General features: G+C 34.7%; 1 long non-coding RNA gene across 1 annotated transcript; it reads left to right on the top strand.

The window, feature by feature from the left end:
- Positions 1-9,397: 9,397 nt before the first annotated feature.
- On the top strand, positions 9,398-12,956 carry LOC114260846 (uncharacterized). Its single transcript, XR_014342765.1, has 2 exons — positions 9,398-10,011; positions 10,189-12,956. It is a non-coding gene; the product is annotated as an uncharacterized LOC114260846 (long non-coding RNA).
- Positions 12,957-17,856: the final 4,900 nt, after the last annotated feature.

The following is a 17,856-nucleotide window of genomic DNA, read 5'->3' as shown; positions in this document are numbered from 1 at the left end:
TTTATTAGCATAATGTCCTGTTGCACCACACTTGTAACAAGTAATTTGGGATTGATCTTTCTTTGGGTAAGATTTCTGCTTACCTTTAATTGTTTGTTTAGGTTTTTGATAAGACGGTTGAGATTTATATTTCTCGCTTGGTGGGATAAATTTGGACTACAACTTGAAGTTTTACCAGTATCTATCCGTGAAGCTTTTAATGAATGACAAATTGCTTATTCTCATTTACCAGGACAAAAGGATATTTTTATGACCAAATCTTTCGCTCATTTTACTATTCGTTTCTGTACTCCATGGATATGAAAATGGGATTTCTAGTGTGATTTTTAGAATAAGATTCCACGTCTCAAAAGAATTTTTTTTTATGAGATGGTGGGATAAGGGTATGAATCCCACCTTACCAGAAACTGTCCAGAAAATTAAGGCCCATACACAAGCTTGCTGGGATGCTATTCCCAAAACAATTCCTAGTCAACCAGTCATTCAAAATCCTTTTTTTACATATTCAAACAGAATTACGCCAAAAATACCTGAATTTGTCAGAAACAAAATTAGTCATTAAAAGCATGGATTTCATGAGGGAACAATTTCTCCAGACTATTTCTAGTGATGACACCTTCATGAAATTCGTTACTAGCAGTCAAGACCAGAAAGATCTAGACCAGGATGAAAATGAATTTGCTGCTCTAGCCGGCGAATCACAGGATCCAGCAGAAGATGAACCCCACTTTGGTGATTTTTGGGATTCACTCACCAGAATGATTGCCGAAAGGATTGACAAGGAAAAAGATAAAAAAGGAAAAGAAAAAGCATAAGTCTTTATCTTGTCTCCTACCAGAATCATTCATTTGGAGTGTCGGTACAAAATGACAACTAATAGTGCACTTATTTTCTGTAAAACCAGATTCCTTGTCTGCCATCCAACACAGAGACCAACAATTGTCTCACTCCAGTCCAAAGAAGATAAGGATACTAAGTCAAAAGAAAATTCCCATTTAGCTTTGAGGATATAGACGATCGACTCCAACCACCAAGGACACGCCACCTCTTCTCACCTTATCTTGTCTTTTCCTTTTTTTTCTTTTGTCTATAAAAGGGATATTCTCACCCTTGTTGAGGCATAGTTGTTTTTAAAGTTTTCTTTCAAGAATTTGTCGTCTTTTCAAGTATGATATCTAACTGCTCGCTCTCTCTCTCTCTCTCTCTCTCTCTCTCTCTCTCTCTCCCTCCCTTGTAAAATTTCCCAGTTTATGATATATAAATTAAGTGTTGAAAAATTATGTTGTTTTGAAGATTTTGGTTGTAAGTATTTTCTTTTTTAGTATGTATGCTTGTAAATTTACTTGTTGATTTGATTAATGTTTTAGAATTTTATCTTGGTAGTAGAAATATATATTTATAACAGCTTCAAACTAACGATCTGTATTTACAGATGTATCTTTCTTACCAATTAGAATTTTGTAATCAACAAATAACCAAGATCCAACAGCAGATCCAGGAGCAGATCTGCTTAAGGGCGGTTGCCGGCCGGCCGGCCTCCACCTCAACAGTAAAACCATGAGACCATATATGTAGGAATTTAAATCTAATATAATAATAATATAAATGATAATATTCTTGGGTTTGTGCTAAATAAGGGTAGAATAGAGTAAGGTTGAGTAGGACGTCATCCAAGTCGCATATAGGTTAAAAGACCATAGTTGCAGTGATTGCATATAGGTTAGAAAGATATGGAATATTTTTTTTATCGTTCCTTTTGAAAACTATAAATTATGGAATTATTAATATTTTGAAAACTATTACTTTAATGGATTAGGCAAATTAAATTTTAAAATTTAATTTAGTAATATATTAATAAATTTTAAAGGGAATAATATCGTAATATAGTAATATAGCAGGAAATAATTTTTAAAATATAGTAATATAGTAGTAATATAGTAGGGAATTATATAGTAGTAATATAGTAATATAGTAAGGAATAATACAGTAATATAGTAGTAATATAGTAATTCTGAAAATGCCAAACTGGCATTGGCTCATCAATCCTTCCCTTTATAAAATTCCTTTCCTTTATAATAACCGGTGATTTTGAAAATGCCAAACTGAAATAATGACCCTCGCCTTTTTTTCTTTTTTTCTTTCTTCTTTTGAACAAAAATTCCTTTAAATATCTGGAAGGTTCCTAATTTTTATCATGAATTTTAAAAATTTGAAAGTAATTATATATGGTATGAATAATATAGTAATATAGTAAGAAACAAATTTTAATTTTTTTTAAAGGAAATAAAAATCAGTGGGAGATGATTAAGTTGGAAAGATATGGATTTTTTTTTATTTCCTTTTGAAAACTATAAATTATGGAATTATTAATATTTTGAAAACTATTACTTTAATGGATTAGCCAGATTAAATTTTAAATTTTAATTTAGTAATATAGTAATATAATAATAAATTTTAAAGGGAATAATATAGTAGAAAATAATTTTAAAATATAGTAATATAGTAGTAATATAGTAGGGAATAATATAGTAATATAGTAATCATCTGAATTGAAATTAAAATACATTTTTAATATCATTAAAAATTATTAATTGAGTTGATAATTTATCCAAAATGTTTTTTAAATTCAATTACGGGTACTTGAAAAAGAAAGAAATGTATGTAACAAAAAAAAGAAACATTTTTTGGATCTTCTTGTGGTTAGCAAAGTACACTCACACACATGACTCTGCTACTTCGCTTCTTCTTGATTCTATATGATCAAGAAAAAAAGAAACATTCCCTTGCCCCTTTTTTTTTGAACAACAATTCATTCCCTTTATAAACTTAGACTCTCTCCCCAATTCTCTTCATCTTACTCACGCGAATCTTCTTCTTCTTCTTCTTCTTCTTCTTCTTCTTCTTCTTCTCTCTTTGTAAAAAACACCAATCCCCCAACTCTTTGCTACCAGTATTCTCTCTCTAAAAAACACCAATCCCCCAACTCTGATATATATATATATATATAATGGACATGACCAAAAATACGTATATGTACCCATCATTTGCCACCAGTATTCTCGACGAAATTTGCCGTTCCATGGATGGCGGGAATGAGAATTTTTACAATAATAAATTCGTCAAAAATACATACATGTACCCTCTATCATTTGCTTCCGGTACTGTTGACTTCTGTTGTTCCATGGACACAAAGGCAGCGCCGTAGTGTCATGGATGAAGACATGGCGAGCCTCCACTGAGCATGTCTCATCGAGCACGAGAAATCAAGTACTACTTGTTTCACCATAATGAAGCCAAAGCCAGTGAAGACGACTAGTGTTTCGGAGAAGGAGAAATAGCCGATCTCGGTTGGGGGCAAGTTCGCGAGCTTTTTAAACTCTTTGTTCAGGAATGGAAATTCGAAGAAGATGAAGAAGTCAAGCTTATCATCAATTGGAGGTTACGGGAATGCACGTGTGGAGAGAAAAGCAAAGTTCACTCAAGCATCTATGTGTTCTTGGGCATCTTCATATTTCTGTATAAAACCTCAATGAATTTGAAATGTAAACTGTTTTTCTTTTCATATTTCTTTCTCTCTGTTTTCATCATTATTTATGTTGTTTTGAACAAATGTGCTAAATCCTGGATATGAAGTAATTTAATTCTTTCATCATTATTTTGTAGTGGTACTGCATGTTCAAAAGTTTTGATTATCTTTTTACTAGAAAAATCAAATGTTCCAATTTTATAAATCGTATTTGGTTTTACATTTGGGATAGTCCACTTGTCTAGGGCTTTCTTGATATCCTGATATGCAACTAGTTCTGCTGCTTCTGATGTAAAAGTTATTGTATTGGCTACTATTGTTATATCTGAAAGTTCGGTGGAAGACATAATAAATGTACTGGGACCATATATGCATAATTTAAATAGAATATGACAATAATACCAACAATAATAAACTTGGCTTTGATACCAAATAAAGTGCTTGACACAGGGTTATAAAGCTAAGCACGTCTGTCAATGTTTTACTAGGGAATTGACCTATACGCAATCACTACAACTATGGTCTTCTAACCTATGCGTGACTTAGATGACATCCTACTCAACCTTACTCTATTCTACCCTTATTTAGCACAAACCTAGGAATATTATCATTTATATTATTATTATTATATTAGATTTAAATTCCTACATATATGGTCTCATGGTTTTACTATTGAGGTGGAGGCCGGTCGGCAGCCGCCTACAAGCAGATCTGCTGTTGGATCCTGGTTATTTGTTGATTACAAAATTCTAATTGGTTTGAAAGATACGACTGTAAATACGGATCGTTAACTTGAAACTGTTGTAAATATATATTTCTGCTACTAAGATAAAATTCTAAAACATTAATCAAATCAACAAGTAAATTTACAGGCATGCATACTAAAGAAGAAAATACTTACAACCAGAATCTTCAAAACAACATAATTCTTCAGCACTTAATTTATATATCATAAATTGAGAAATTTTACGAGGGAGAGAGAGAGAGAGAGAGAGCACACTTAGATATTATACTTGAAAAGAAAACAAATTCTTGAAAGAAAACTCTAAAAACAACTCTGCCTCAACAATGGTGAGGATATCCCTTTTATAGACAAAATAAAAGAAAAGTTAAGATAAGGTGAGGACAGGTGGCGTGTCCTTAGTGGTTAGAGTCGATCGTCCATATCCTCAAAGCTGAATAGGAATTTTCTTTTGACTCAACATCCTTATCTTCTTTGGACTGGAGTAAGACAATTGTTGGTCTCTATGCTGGATGGCAGACAAGGAATCTGCTTTTACAGAAAGTAGGTGTACTGTTAGTTGTCGTTTTATGCCGACGCTCCAGATGAATTATTCTAGTGGGAGACAAGATAAAGACTTATGCTTTGCCTTTTCCTTTTTTATTTTTTTCCTTGTCAATCTTTTCGGCAATCACGGTGGTGAGTGAATCCCAAAAATCACCAAAGTTGGGTTCATCTTCTGCTGGATCCTGTGATTCGCCGGCTAGAGCAACAAATTCATTTTCATCATGGTCTGGATCTTCCTAGTCTTGACTGCTAGTAACGGATTTCAAGGAGGTGTTATCACTGGAAATAGTCTGGAGAAATTGTTCCTTCATGAAATCCATGCTTTAATGACTAATTATGTTTCTGACAAATTCAGGTATTTTTGGCGTAATTCTGTTTGAATTTGTAAAAAAGGATTTTGAATGACTGGTTGACTGGGAATTGTTTTAGGAATAACATCCCAGCAGGCTTGAGTATGGGCCTTAATTTTCTGGACAGTTTCTGGTAAGGTGGGATTCATACACAAAGAAAACTCTCTTGAGACATGGAATCTTATTTTGATAATCACACTGGAAATCCCATTCCCATATCCATGGAATACTGAAACGGATAGTAAAATGAACCAAAAATTTGGTCATAGAAATATCTTTTTGTCCTGGTAAATGAGAATAATCAATTTGTCATTCATTAAAAGCTTCACGGATAGATACTGGTAAAACTTCAAGTTGTAGTCCAAATTTATCCCACCAAACGAGAAACCAATTGGGTAAATCATTTTTGAGGACGTTTGGACAAATTCGGATAAACCAAGAATGATTACGGATATGATTCTGCTAATAAAATGCATAAGTAAAGGCATCGATATAGTTCCAATAACTATATTGAGTTTCTCTGTTGCAAATGTCAAGTTGACGAGTAGTATGCGGGTGAATGCCCCATGTAGCAATGGGCATAATATTACGGATGGTTGTTATTGAATTGGATCGGATTGACAGTCTTGGAAGGATCATGCAAAGTATGCTTGATCTCCATGGCGACAGTCTCAATGAGTATCTGTTCATAAATATAATAGTACTGGTCAAAATATGGGGTAAATTGTTTGGTCGTAAGATAACGATGTTTAATTTCCCATGGATCTGTCATCCATTTCTCATCTGCTGGTTCAATGTCAAGGACTGTTTCTTCAGTAATATTGTTCAGGAGTGAGGAGAACATCCTTGGCGGACTGGCCAGAGGATTCCCCTGGATTACTGTTAGATGCTTGTAGTGCTGGAAATTTTGTTAGATATGGATTTTGGTAAGGTTTCCCTTGCCCCGGTCCTGACGACCCGGGCCACGACCACTTCTACTGGTCATGATCCTTGCAAATATTCACGAGTTAGAAAGTCGGGTAAGGAATTTTGTTCACCTTTGATATAATCAATATCAAAGTCAAATGCAGATAAAGCACTTTGCCAGTTTGCAAATATCTGTTTATGAGCAAGATTAAGAACATCTTTTTTAGATATCTGTTTAGCTGCAGAGTAATCCACACGAATTAGAAATTTTTAGTTTAGCAAATCATCCTGAAATTTTAAAACACATTTAACAATAGCTAAACTTTTTAAATTGTGGGATAATTAAGAGCAGCTTTAGTCCAATTTCCTGATGTAAATCTTAATAGTTTTTATTTTTGACTGGTAGGATTAATCTGTTTTAAAATACCTCCATAACCATAGTTAGAGGCATCAGTTTCTACGATCTTTTGTCATTCTAGATTTGGTAATGCAAGACAGGGAAGTTGTTTTACTTTAGCCTTAATTTTTTGTACGGTACCAGTGTGAGCTTTTGTCCAAGGAGAAGGATTTTTCTGTAATCTAGTGTAAAAGATAGCAGCATCCTGGATTAACTGATGATAGTAATCTCGAATATAATTGAGACTACCAAGAAACCGCTGTAATTGAGTTTTATTTTTTATCTCATCGGAAAATTTAAAGGCAAACTCAATACTTCTGTCAATTGGTATAATAGTTCCATTATGAATATTATGACCAAGAAAGCGGGTTTGAAAAAGTTTCATTTTTGGTGCAGATATGACTAAACCGTTTCTGATAATAACATGCTTAAATATATTAAGATGCTTTATATACTGATCAATAGATGATGAAAAAATAAGAACATCATCAATATAACAGATAACAAATTCTGTATGAGGAGTAAATATATCATTCATTATATGCTGAAACTCTGATGGAGCATTTTTTAAACCAAATGGCATAGCATTCCATTCATAATGCCCAAAGGGTACTGTTAAAGCAGTTTTGTACCGATCCTGTTCAACTATTTATACCTGCCAATATCTTGATTTCAAGTCAAATTTAGAAAATATGACTGTATCCTGTAATCGATCAAGCAAATCTTTTTTATTCGGAATTGGATATCTGATCCACTTTAAAACATCATTAAGAGATTTATAATTAATGACTAATCTTGGCACACCTCTTTCTATTTTTGCATTTTTATTGACATAAAATGCTGTACAACTCCATGGAGAATGACTAGTTCTGATTAACTTCTTTTGAAGAAGATTTTGAATTTCTGTTTTGCACATTTCTGAATATTCTTTTTCCATTTGACTAGGACGAGCTCTGGTTAGGATGAATTTTTCATCAAAGCTCGATTCATAAGGAAGAGAAACTATATGTTTCTTTCTTTCCCAGAAAGCATTGGGAATATCACTGCAAATTTCTATTTGGAATTCTTTTTCAATTATTTTAATTTTGTTTTGTAAAGATGACTGTTGTAATTTCTGCTCAATAATAAGAAAATTGATTTCTGTTTGAAGAAAATTGATATGTTTTTCATTAAAATTAACTAGATCTTTGATTTGATCTAAGTTTTTAGTATAAGGTTTTGTTATGAACTCAAAAGTAAGGGGTTGTTTACTGATTGTTGTATGAATGCCTATGGAATCAATCTTTGTAATAGGCATTAACAAGCACAAAAATGATGTCCCTAAGATAATACTTTGAGACATATTTCTGATAAGGACAAAAGTAGTGGGAAAACATATGCCTTGATCACAGATGAAAGCTTCTGGTACTTTGTATTTAATTTTCATAGAATTACCACTTGCACTGGTTAATGATTGAGTGGTTTTCTGGAAATATTTAGTAGGAATTAATCATTCTTAAATACAGGTAATATCAGCACCGCTTCCAATTAAGGCGATGGCATCTTTGATAATAAAAGCAGGTCTTCGTATATATAAAAGTGATTCTAATATACCATTTCTGAAAGGTAATCTGGTTCATAAGCATTAAATACTGATTTTTTGGTTTTTCTTAATTTTCCTTCTGTTCTGAAGTTTGCTCTTTATTTTTAAGTTGACTGTTGATTTGCTTGATGTCATTAAAAATAGATTGGTTAGCAGTTTGGACATGCTTTACTTCTGTTTTAAGAATATTAATTTCCATTTTAAGATCTTGAATAGTTATTGGTTTTTCAAGAATCGGGGAGGATTGTATCCTACTCAAAACTTCTTTCACATTGTAGTGTTCTAAAAAAATAACCTCTCCAGTTTTCTGATTGTGATAACATAATTCTAAAAATTTTAATTTCATTTAAGGATCCTTGATCTGGTCTGCTAATTCTAGCATAGATTTCTGGTCATCAGTTAAGACATTAAGGCTTGGGTCACCTAAATCTAAACCATTCATTTCAACTATAGTTATCCAATAATTAATCTCAGTTAAAGAATTTGCAATACTGGTTTGAGAAAAACATTGTTCTGGAGTATCTGAGTCAGAATTAGACACAGATGAGGAATAAATTTCAGTTAGATCATCATCATCTGAACTGGTTATACTATTGTCACTAGACAGAGTTTGTAAAATCTGTTGTTGAAGGTGTTCATCCAAAGGCATTTCATTTAATTTCTGTTTTAATTTAGCTCCACATTTATTAGCATAATGTCCTGTTGCACCACACTTGTAACAAGTAATTTGGGATCGATCCTTTCCTTGGGTAAGATTTCTGCTTACCTTTAATTGTTTGTTTAGGTTTTTGATAAGACGGTTAATATTTATATTTCTCACTTGGTGGGATAAATTTGGACTACAACTTGAAGTTTTACTAGTATCTATCCGTGAAGCTTTTAATGAATGGAAAATTGCTTATTCTCATTTACTAGGACAAAAGGATATTTTTATGACCAAATCTTTGGCTCATTTTACTATCCGTTTCAGTACTCCATGGATATGGAAATGGGATTTCCAGTGTGATTATCAGAATAAGATTCCACGTCTCAAAAGAGTTTTTTTTTTTATGAGATGGTGGGATAAGGGTATGAATCCCACCTTACCAGAAACTGTCCAGAAAATTAAGGCCCATACCCAAGCCTGCTGGGATGCTATTCCTAAAACAATTCCTAGTCAACCAGTCATTCAAAATCCTTTTTTTACATATTCAAACAGAATTACGCCAAAAATACCTGAATTTGTCAGAAACATAATTAGTCATTAAAAGTATGGATTTCATGAAGGAACAATTTCTCCAGACTATTTCCAGTGATGACACCTCCATGAAATCCGTTACTAGCAATCAAGAACAGGAAGATCCAGACCAGGATGAAAATGAATTTGCTGCTCTAGTCGGCGAATCACAGGATCCAGCAGAAGATGAACCCAACTTTAGTGATTTTTGGGATTCACTCACCAACATGATTACTGAAAAGATTGACAAGGAAAAAGATAAAAAAGGAAAAGGCAAAGCATGAGTCTTTATCTCGTCGGCCACCAGAATAATTCATCTGGAGCGTCTGCACAAAACAACAACTAACAGTACACCTACTTTCTGTAAAAACAGATTCTTGTCTACCATCCAGCATAGAGACCAATAATTGTCTCACTCTAGTCCAAAAAGATAAGGATGCTGAGTCAAAAGAAAATTCCCATTCAGCTTTGAGGATATGGATGATCGACTCCAACCACCAAGAATACGTCACTTATCCTCACCTTATCTTATCTTTTCTTTTATTTTGTCTATAAAAGGGATATCCTCACCCTTGTTGAGACAGTGCTGTTTTTAGAGTTTTCTTTCAAGAATTTGTTTTCTTTTCAAGTATAATATCTAAGTGCTCTCTCTCTCTCTCTCTCTCTCTCTCTTCCTTGTAAAATTTCCCAGTTTATGATATATAAATTAAGTGTTGAAGAATTATGTTGTTTTGAAGATTCTGGTTGTAAGTATTTTCTTCTTTAGTATGTATGCCTGTAAATTTACTTGTTGATTTGATTAATGTTTTAGAATTTTATCTTGATAGTAGAAATATATATTTACAACAGCTTCAAGCTAACGATCCGTATTTACAGCCGTATCTTTCTAACTAATTAGAATTTTTTAATCAACAAATAACCAGGATCCAACAGCTGATCCAGTAGCAGATCTGCTTCTGGACGATTGCCGGCAGATCTCTACCTCAACAGTAAAACCATGGGACCATATATGTAGGAATTTAAATCTAATATAATAATAATATAAATGATAATAGTCTTGGGTTTGTGTTAAATAAGGGTAGAATAGAGTAAAGTTGAGTGGGACGTCATCCAAGTCGCGTATAGGTTAGAAGATCATAGTTGCAGTGATTGTGTATAGGTTGGAAAGATATGAAATATTTTTTTTATCTTTGCTTTTGAAAATTATAAATTATGGAATTATTAATATTTTGAAAACTATTACTTTAATGGATTAGCCAAATTAAATTTTAAATTTTAATTTAGTAATATAGTAATATAGAAATAAATTTCAAAGGGAATAATATAGTAATGTAGTAATATAGTAGGAAATAAATTTTAAAATATAGTAATATAGTAGTAATATAGTAGGGAAGAATATAGTCGTAATATAGTAGGGAATAACATAGTAATATAGTAATATAGTAATATTGTAATTTTGAAAATGCCAAATTGGCATTCGCTCTTCAATCTTTCCCTTTATAAAATTCCTTCCCTTTGTAATAACCGGTGATTTTGAAAATGGCAAATTGAAATAATAACCCTTGCCTTTTTCTTTTCTTTTCTTTTTTTTGAACAACAACTCTTTTAAATATTTGGAAGGTTCCTAATTTTTATCATGAATTTTAAAAATTTGAAAGTAATTATATATGGTATGAATAATATAGTAATATAGTAAAAAAACAAATTTTAATTTTTTTAAAGGAAATAAAAATCAATGGGAGATGATTAGGTTGGAAAGATATGGAATATTTTCTTTATCTTTCTTTCTGTAAACTATAAATTATGAAATTATTAATATTTTGAAAACTATTACTTTAATGGATTAGCCAAATTAATTTTTAAATTTTAATTTAATAATATATTAATAAATTTTAAAGGGAATAATATAGTAATATAGTAGGAAATAAATTTTTAAATATAGCAATATAGTAGTAATATAGTAGTAATGTAGTAATATAGTAGGGAATAATATAGTAATATAGTAGCAATATAGTAATTTGGAAAATGCCAAACTGGCGTTAGCTCTTCAATCCTTCCCTTTATAAAATTCCTTCCCTTTATAATAACCGATGATTTTGAAAATGCCAAACTGAAATAATGACCCTTGCCTTTTTTTTTTTTTTTTTTTTTCCTTTTGAACAACAATTCCTTTAAATATTTGGAAGGTTCCTAATTTTTATCATGAATTTTAAAATTTTGAAAGTAATTATATATGGTATGAATAATATAGTAATATAGTAAGAAACAAATTTTAATTTTTTTAAAGGAAATAAAAATCAGTGGGAGGTGATTAAGTTGGAAAGATATGGATTTTTTTTTTATTTCCTTTTGAAAACTATAAATTATGGAATTATTAATATTTTGAAAACTATTACTTTAATGGATTAGCCAAATTAAATTTTAAATTTTAATTTAGTAATATAGTAATATAGTAATATAATAATAAATTTTAAAGGGAATAATATAGTAGGAAATAAATTTTAAAATAAAGTAATATAGTAGTAATATAGTAGGGAATAATATAGTAATATAGTAATCATCTAAATGGAAATTAAAATACATTTTTAATGTCATTAAAAATTATTAATTAAGTTGATAATTTATCCTAAATGTTTTTTAATTGATTTACGAGTACTTGAAAAAGAAAGAAATGTATGTAACAAAAAAAAGAAACATTTTTTGGATCCTCTTGTGGTTAGCAAAGTACACTCACACACACATGACTCTGCTACTCTGCTTCTTCTTGATTCTATATGATCAAGAAAAAAAGAAACATTCCCTTGCCCTTTTTTTCTTTTTGAACAACAATTCTTTCCCTTTATCTTAGACTCTCTCCCCAATTCTCTTCATCTTACTCACACGAATCTTCTTTTTTTTTTTTTTTTTTTTCTTCTTCTTCTTCTTCTTCTCTCTCTGTAAAAAACACCAATCCCCCAAGTCTTTGCTACCAGTATTCTCTCTCTAAAAAACACCAATCCCCCAACTCTGATATATATATATATATATATATAATGGACATGACCAAAAATACATATATGTACCCATCATTTGCCACCAGTATTCTCAACGAAATTTGTCGTTCCATGGATAATGGGAACGAGAATTTTTACAACAATAGAGTCATCAAAAATACATACATGTACCCCTATCATTCGCTTTCAGTACTGTTGACGAAATCTGCTATTCCATGGACACGGAGACAGCGCCGTAGTGTCATGGATGAAGACATGGCGAGCCTCTGCCGAGCATGTCTCCTCGAGCATGAGAAATCGAGGACTGCTTGTTTCACCACAACGAAGCCAAAGCCAGTGAAGATGACTAGTGTTTCGGAGAAGGAGAAACAGCCGATCTCGGCTGAGGGCAAGCTCGCGAGCTTTTTAAACTCTTTGTTCAGGAATGGAAATTCGAAGAAGATGAAGAAGTCAAGCTCATCATCAATTGGAGGTTACGGGGATGCACGTGTGGAGAGAAAAGCAAAGCCACTCAAGCATCTACGTGTTCATGGGCATCTTTATATTTCTGTATAAAACCTCAATGAATTTGAAATGTAAACTGTTTTTCTTTTCATATTTCTCTCTGTTTTTATTTTTTATTTTTTTATTATTATTATTTTTAAACATGGATTTTGTAAGTTTGAACTTGGAATCTAAAGCCATCATATTTAATCTCATATGGTGCGAGTACATTGGAATTTTTGTTGTTGTTGTTGCTAAAATACCAATATTTAACTTTTTCCTTAGGGAGGATTGATGTTAAAGAGGGGGGAGGACTTGAAAATGGAGTTGAGGAATGTCTCTTTTTACATAGAAGTCAGTCCTGCTTACTTTCACAAGAAATTGGATTCAGTCATTCCCCAAATGTAATAGTCATGCATGGGGAATGCATTACTAATTTCTTTAATTGTACTGCGTTTTAGTGCTCTACACTTTGGAGACTTGACTAGCACATAATGCACACATGAAGCGATATAGCTTCTAACACTTGATTAGCGTATTTCCAATTGACTAGTACATTTGTGCATATGATTGAATCCCATTTTTTGGAAAAGTAGCGTGATTGAATAGCAGTTTTAAAAAAGCACATAATTGAATTCCATTTTCAAGCCTTCCTCTTTCCTAAATATTTATATTCTTTTCCCATTCGAGTCATTTTGTTGAAAAGGTTCTATACAATTGAATGACAGTTGGAAACTCTCTTTATTTCCTTTTCCATGTGTAAGGGGCGACTCTCGAAAGAGGAAGGTTGGGTGGCTATTCTTTTTTCATTCATATAAAATTTTACCGAACTATGCTTCTTTAGTTGAATTTGAAATCTGAATGCATTTTTTGGATGAACATAGTAGTTATTTTGGTTTTATGTGGTAAAGCAAGTTGAAAAAAATTTGTCCCCAATAGCACGATGTGGCAGAGTAGCTTGAATTTTTTTTTTATAATAATAATGAGCAAAATTAAATTATAAAAAAATAAAAATAAACAATCACTGAGATGTGGTTTTATGTAAATAAATAAATGATCACTAAGATGTGCTCTCAAGTTCAAATTTTGGAAAGATTGGCCAAGAAAAGTGATATTACTTAACAGAATTTATAGTAAAAAAAATAAATAAATAAACAAAAGTTTCTATAATTGAAAATATAATAAATTCAAGACTCTTAAACAACTAACGAATTTATACCAAAGAAAATAAACAAATTCAAAACTTTTAAACAATTATAGAATTTATTTTAAAACAAAACAGAATTTATACCCAAAAATAAATAAAAATAATAAACAATCATTAAGAATATTTAAAACATAAACAAACCTATTAATTCTAGTTATTTTTTTAAAATAGAATTTATAGTTTAGAATAATAGTGAACAAAATTAAACTATAAAAATAAATAAATAAACAATCACTAATGTGTTTGGTAACGTTTACGTTTTCAGTTTATATTTACAAAAATTTTATAAACTGGTTTTTGTTTATTTTTTGTTTATTTTTAGAAAAACATAAACTACAAACGCGTTTGGTAATTGACAAAATGTTTTAAAAAAATTTAAAATATAAAAAAGAGTGAGAAATGGCAAGTGGTGGCGGAAGACGGTGGTGGAAAGTGGTGACGGTGGGTGGTGGCCGGTAGGTGGTGGTGGGTGGATGGGTGAGTGGGTGACGGTGGCGGGTGGTAGCGAGTGGGTGGTGGTCGTCGTGGTGGCGGCGGGAGGTTGGTGGTGGTGGTGGCAGGTGGGTGGCAGATGGCGGGTGGTGGGGGGTGGTAGCGGGTAGGTGGTGGTGGTGGTGGGTGGGTGGGTGACGGTGGCGGGTGGTGGGTGGTAGCGAGTGGGTGGTGGTGGTGGTGGTGGTGGTGGTGGTGACGGGTGATTGGTGGTGGTGGCAAGTGGGTGGTAGCGAGTGGGTGGTGGTGATGGTGGCGGCGGCGGGAGGTTGGTGGTGGTGGTGGCAAGTGGGTGGCGGATGGGGGGTGGTAGCGGGTGGGTGGTGGTGGTGGTGGTGGGTGGGTGGGTGACGGTGACGGGTGGTGGGTAGTAGCGAGTGGGTGGTGGTGGTGGTGGTGGTGACGGGTGGTTGGTAGTGGTGGCAAGTGGGTGATGGGTAGGTGGCGGGTGGTGGTGGTGGGTGGGTGGATGACAGTGGCGGGTGGTGGGTGGTAGCGAGTGGGTGGTGATGGTGGTGGTGGCGGGTGGTGGTGGCAGGTGGGTGACGGATGGCGGGTGGGTGGTGGTGGTGGGTGGGTGGGTGACGGTGGCGGGTGGTGGGTGGTAACGAGCGGGTGGTGGTGGTGGTTGGTGGTGGTAGTGGCAGGTGGGTGGCGGATGGCGGGTGGTGATGGGTGGGTGGTAGGTGAGTGGGTGACGGTGGTAGGTGGTAGCAAGTGGGTGGTTGTGGCGGTGGTGGTGGCAGGTGGTGGGTGGTGGTGGCAAGTGGGTGGCGAATGGTGGGTGGCGGGTGGGTGGTGGTGGCGGGTGGTGGTGGCGGGTGGGTGGGTGACGGTGGCAGGTGGCGGGTGGCGGGTGGTGGTTGGTAGCGAGTGGGTGGTGATGGTGGTGGTGGCAGGTAGTGGTGGCAGGTAGTGGTGGCAAGCGGGTGACGGATGGCGGGTGGGTGGTGGTGGTGGGTAGGTGGGTGATGGTGGTGGGTGGTGGGTGGTAGGTGGTAACGTGTGGGTGGTGGTGGTGGTGGCAGGTGGTGGCGGGTGGGTGGTGGGTGACGGTGGCAGGTGGTAGCAAGTGGGTGGTTGTAGTGGTGGTGGTGGCAAGTGGTAGGTGGTGGTGGCAAGTGGGTGACGGATGGCGAGTGGCGGGTGGCGGTGGTGGTGGTGGGTGGTGGCGGTGGTGGGTGGGTGGGTGACGGTGGCGGGTGATAGGTGGTAGCAAGTGAGTGGTGGGTGGTGGTGGCAAGTGGGTGGCGGGTGGGTGGTGGGTGATGGTGGTGGTGGTGGTGGCGGCGGCGGCGAGGGGTGGGTGGTTGCGGTGAGTGGGTGGCAGGTGGGTGGTGGCTGGTGGTGGCGGGTGGTGGCTAGTGGTGATAGGTGGGTGGTGAGTGGTGGTGGCAGGTGGTGGTGGTGGGGAGTGGGTAGTGGGTGGTGGTGGCGGAAGACGGTGGTGGAAAATGGTAGCGGGTGGTGGCTAGTGTTGGGTGATAAAAAAAAAAAAAACTCAAAACTCAAAACGGAAACACATTTTTTGTGCTTTCATTTTTTGGCCAAATTTATAAACTGAGACCACCGATTTATAAATCAAAAATTTTACCAAACAAGTTTTTATTTGAGTTTTTAAAATTTTTGTAAATATAAACAAAAAACTGAAAACGTAAGTGTTACCAAACGGCACCTAAGATGTGCTCTCAAGTTTAAATTTTGAAAAGATTGTCCAATAAGAGTGATATTACTTAACAATTATAGAATTTATAGTAAAAATAAATAACTAAATAAACAAAAGCTTCTATGATCAAGAATAAAATAAATTCAAGGCTCTTAAACAGCCAAAGTTTATACCAAAGAAAATAAAAAATAAAAAAAAACAAATTCAAAATTCTTAAACAATTACAAAATTTATTCCCAAAAAAAAAAAAAGAAAAAAGAATTTATACCAAAAAAATAAAAATAATAAACAATCATTGAGAATATTTAAAACATAAACAAACCTATTAATTCTAGTTATTTTTCAAAAGAAAATTTATAGTTTAGATTGATCTTTTATATGGTAAAAAAAAAAAAAATGAAATAAATTTTCATAAAAATATGAGCCTAAAATTCACATCATAAAATATACATGTCATACGATTTTTTATTTATTGTTTTTCAGTTAACATAACCAACAAATTAAAAATTTGTAGGAATTTAAATATAATATGATAATAATATAAATGATAATATTCCTGGGTTTATGCTAAATACGGGTAGAATAGAGTAAGGTTGAGTAAGATGTCATCCAAGTCGCGTATAGGTTAGAAGACCATAGCTGCAGTGATTGCGTATAGGCCAATTCCCTAGTAAAACATTGACAGACGTGCGTAGCTTATAACTCTGTGTCAAGCACCTTATTTGGTATCAGAGCCAAGTTTATTATTGTTGGTATTATTTTTATATTTTATTTAAATTATGCATATATGGTCACAATACATTTATTATGTCTTCCATTGAACCTTCAGATATAACAACAGTAGCCAATACAGTAGCTTCTTATAGCGATCCCGGTCTTTTCCCTTTAGATTATTGTATCCGGACTTAGGTTCCGTGGATCCTGTCATTATATATTGGTTGTTGTCGTCCTTTAATCTCTTTGTATCTGAGTTATAGGATGTGTTGGGCAGGTCTGTTACAGGTCGGTTGAGTTTAGATGCCAAAACTAGTTGCCCAGATTTTGACCTGTCCGCTCGAGCAAGAGTTTGACGCTCGAGCGGGGATTTCTTTTGTTGCTTGTCCGCTCGAGCGGGGGTTTTGGTGCTCGAGCGGGATTATCACCCATCCAGTATTTCCTGTGCAGTATTGGACGCTCGAGCGTGGGATTGGACGCTCGAGCGGAAATGTGTGAGTGCCGCTCGAGCGTGGAGTTGGACGCTCGAGCGGGGACCTGGTTCTGCAAAAGTACTGGGAGTGCGTATTCGACGCTCGAGCGGGAGTTTGGACGCTCGAGCGGGGAGTCGACTACATCAGTCCGTGATTTCACTTTTTGGATCACTTTTTGACCTACTTCTTTTCCCTAACTCTTTAAAAACCGCCACTTGAGAGTTTCTCTCTCTACTCTCACCTTCTCTCTAAGATTTGATCTATTCCTTGTGGTCTTCTACTCTAGTTCCTTTGGAAGAAAGGTAGAGCTTTGCGAGAGCTTTCTTTTAATCTGAAAAAGAGAGGATTTGGAGCACTTTGGACTTTCGTCATCTTCTCCATTCGAGTTCTTCTCTTTAAGGTAGGGATTTCCTACTTCATCTTATAAGTTTTGTTCTAAGTTTTGGTATTTTGATAGGTTGGGGATACTTTGGTAATTTTGGGAAAAACCCTAGTTGTAATAATGAATTAATTTGTATAATTAATTTAAGTAAATTTGGGAATTTGGTTAAATTCATGGAATT

The sequence above is a fragment of the Camellia sinensis genome, chromosome 10 (genome assembly GCF_055761805.1).
Source record: "Camellia sinensis isolate YWXY chromosome 10, ASM5576180v1, whole genome shotgun sequence".
Classification (NCBI taxonomy): Eukaryota; Viridiplantae; Streptophyta; class Magnoliopsida; order Ericales; family Theaceae; genus Camellia; species Camellia sinensis.
The sequence above is the reverse complement of the archived record's forward strand: the minus strand, read 5'-3'. Positions and strand labels throughout refer to the sequence as shown.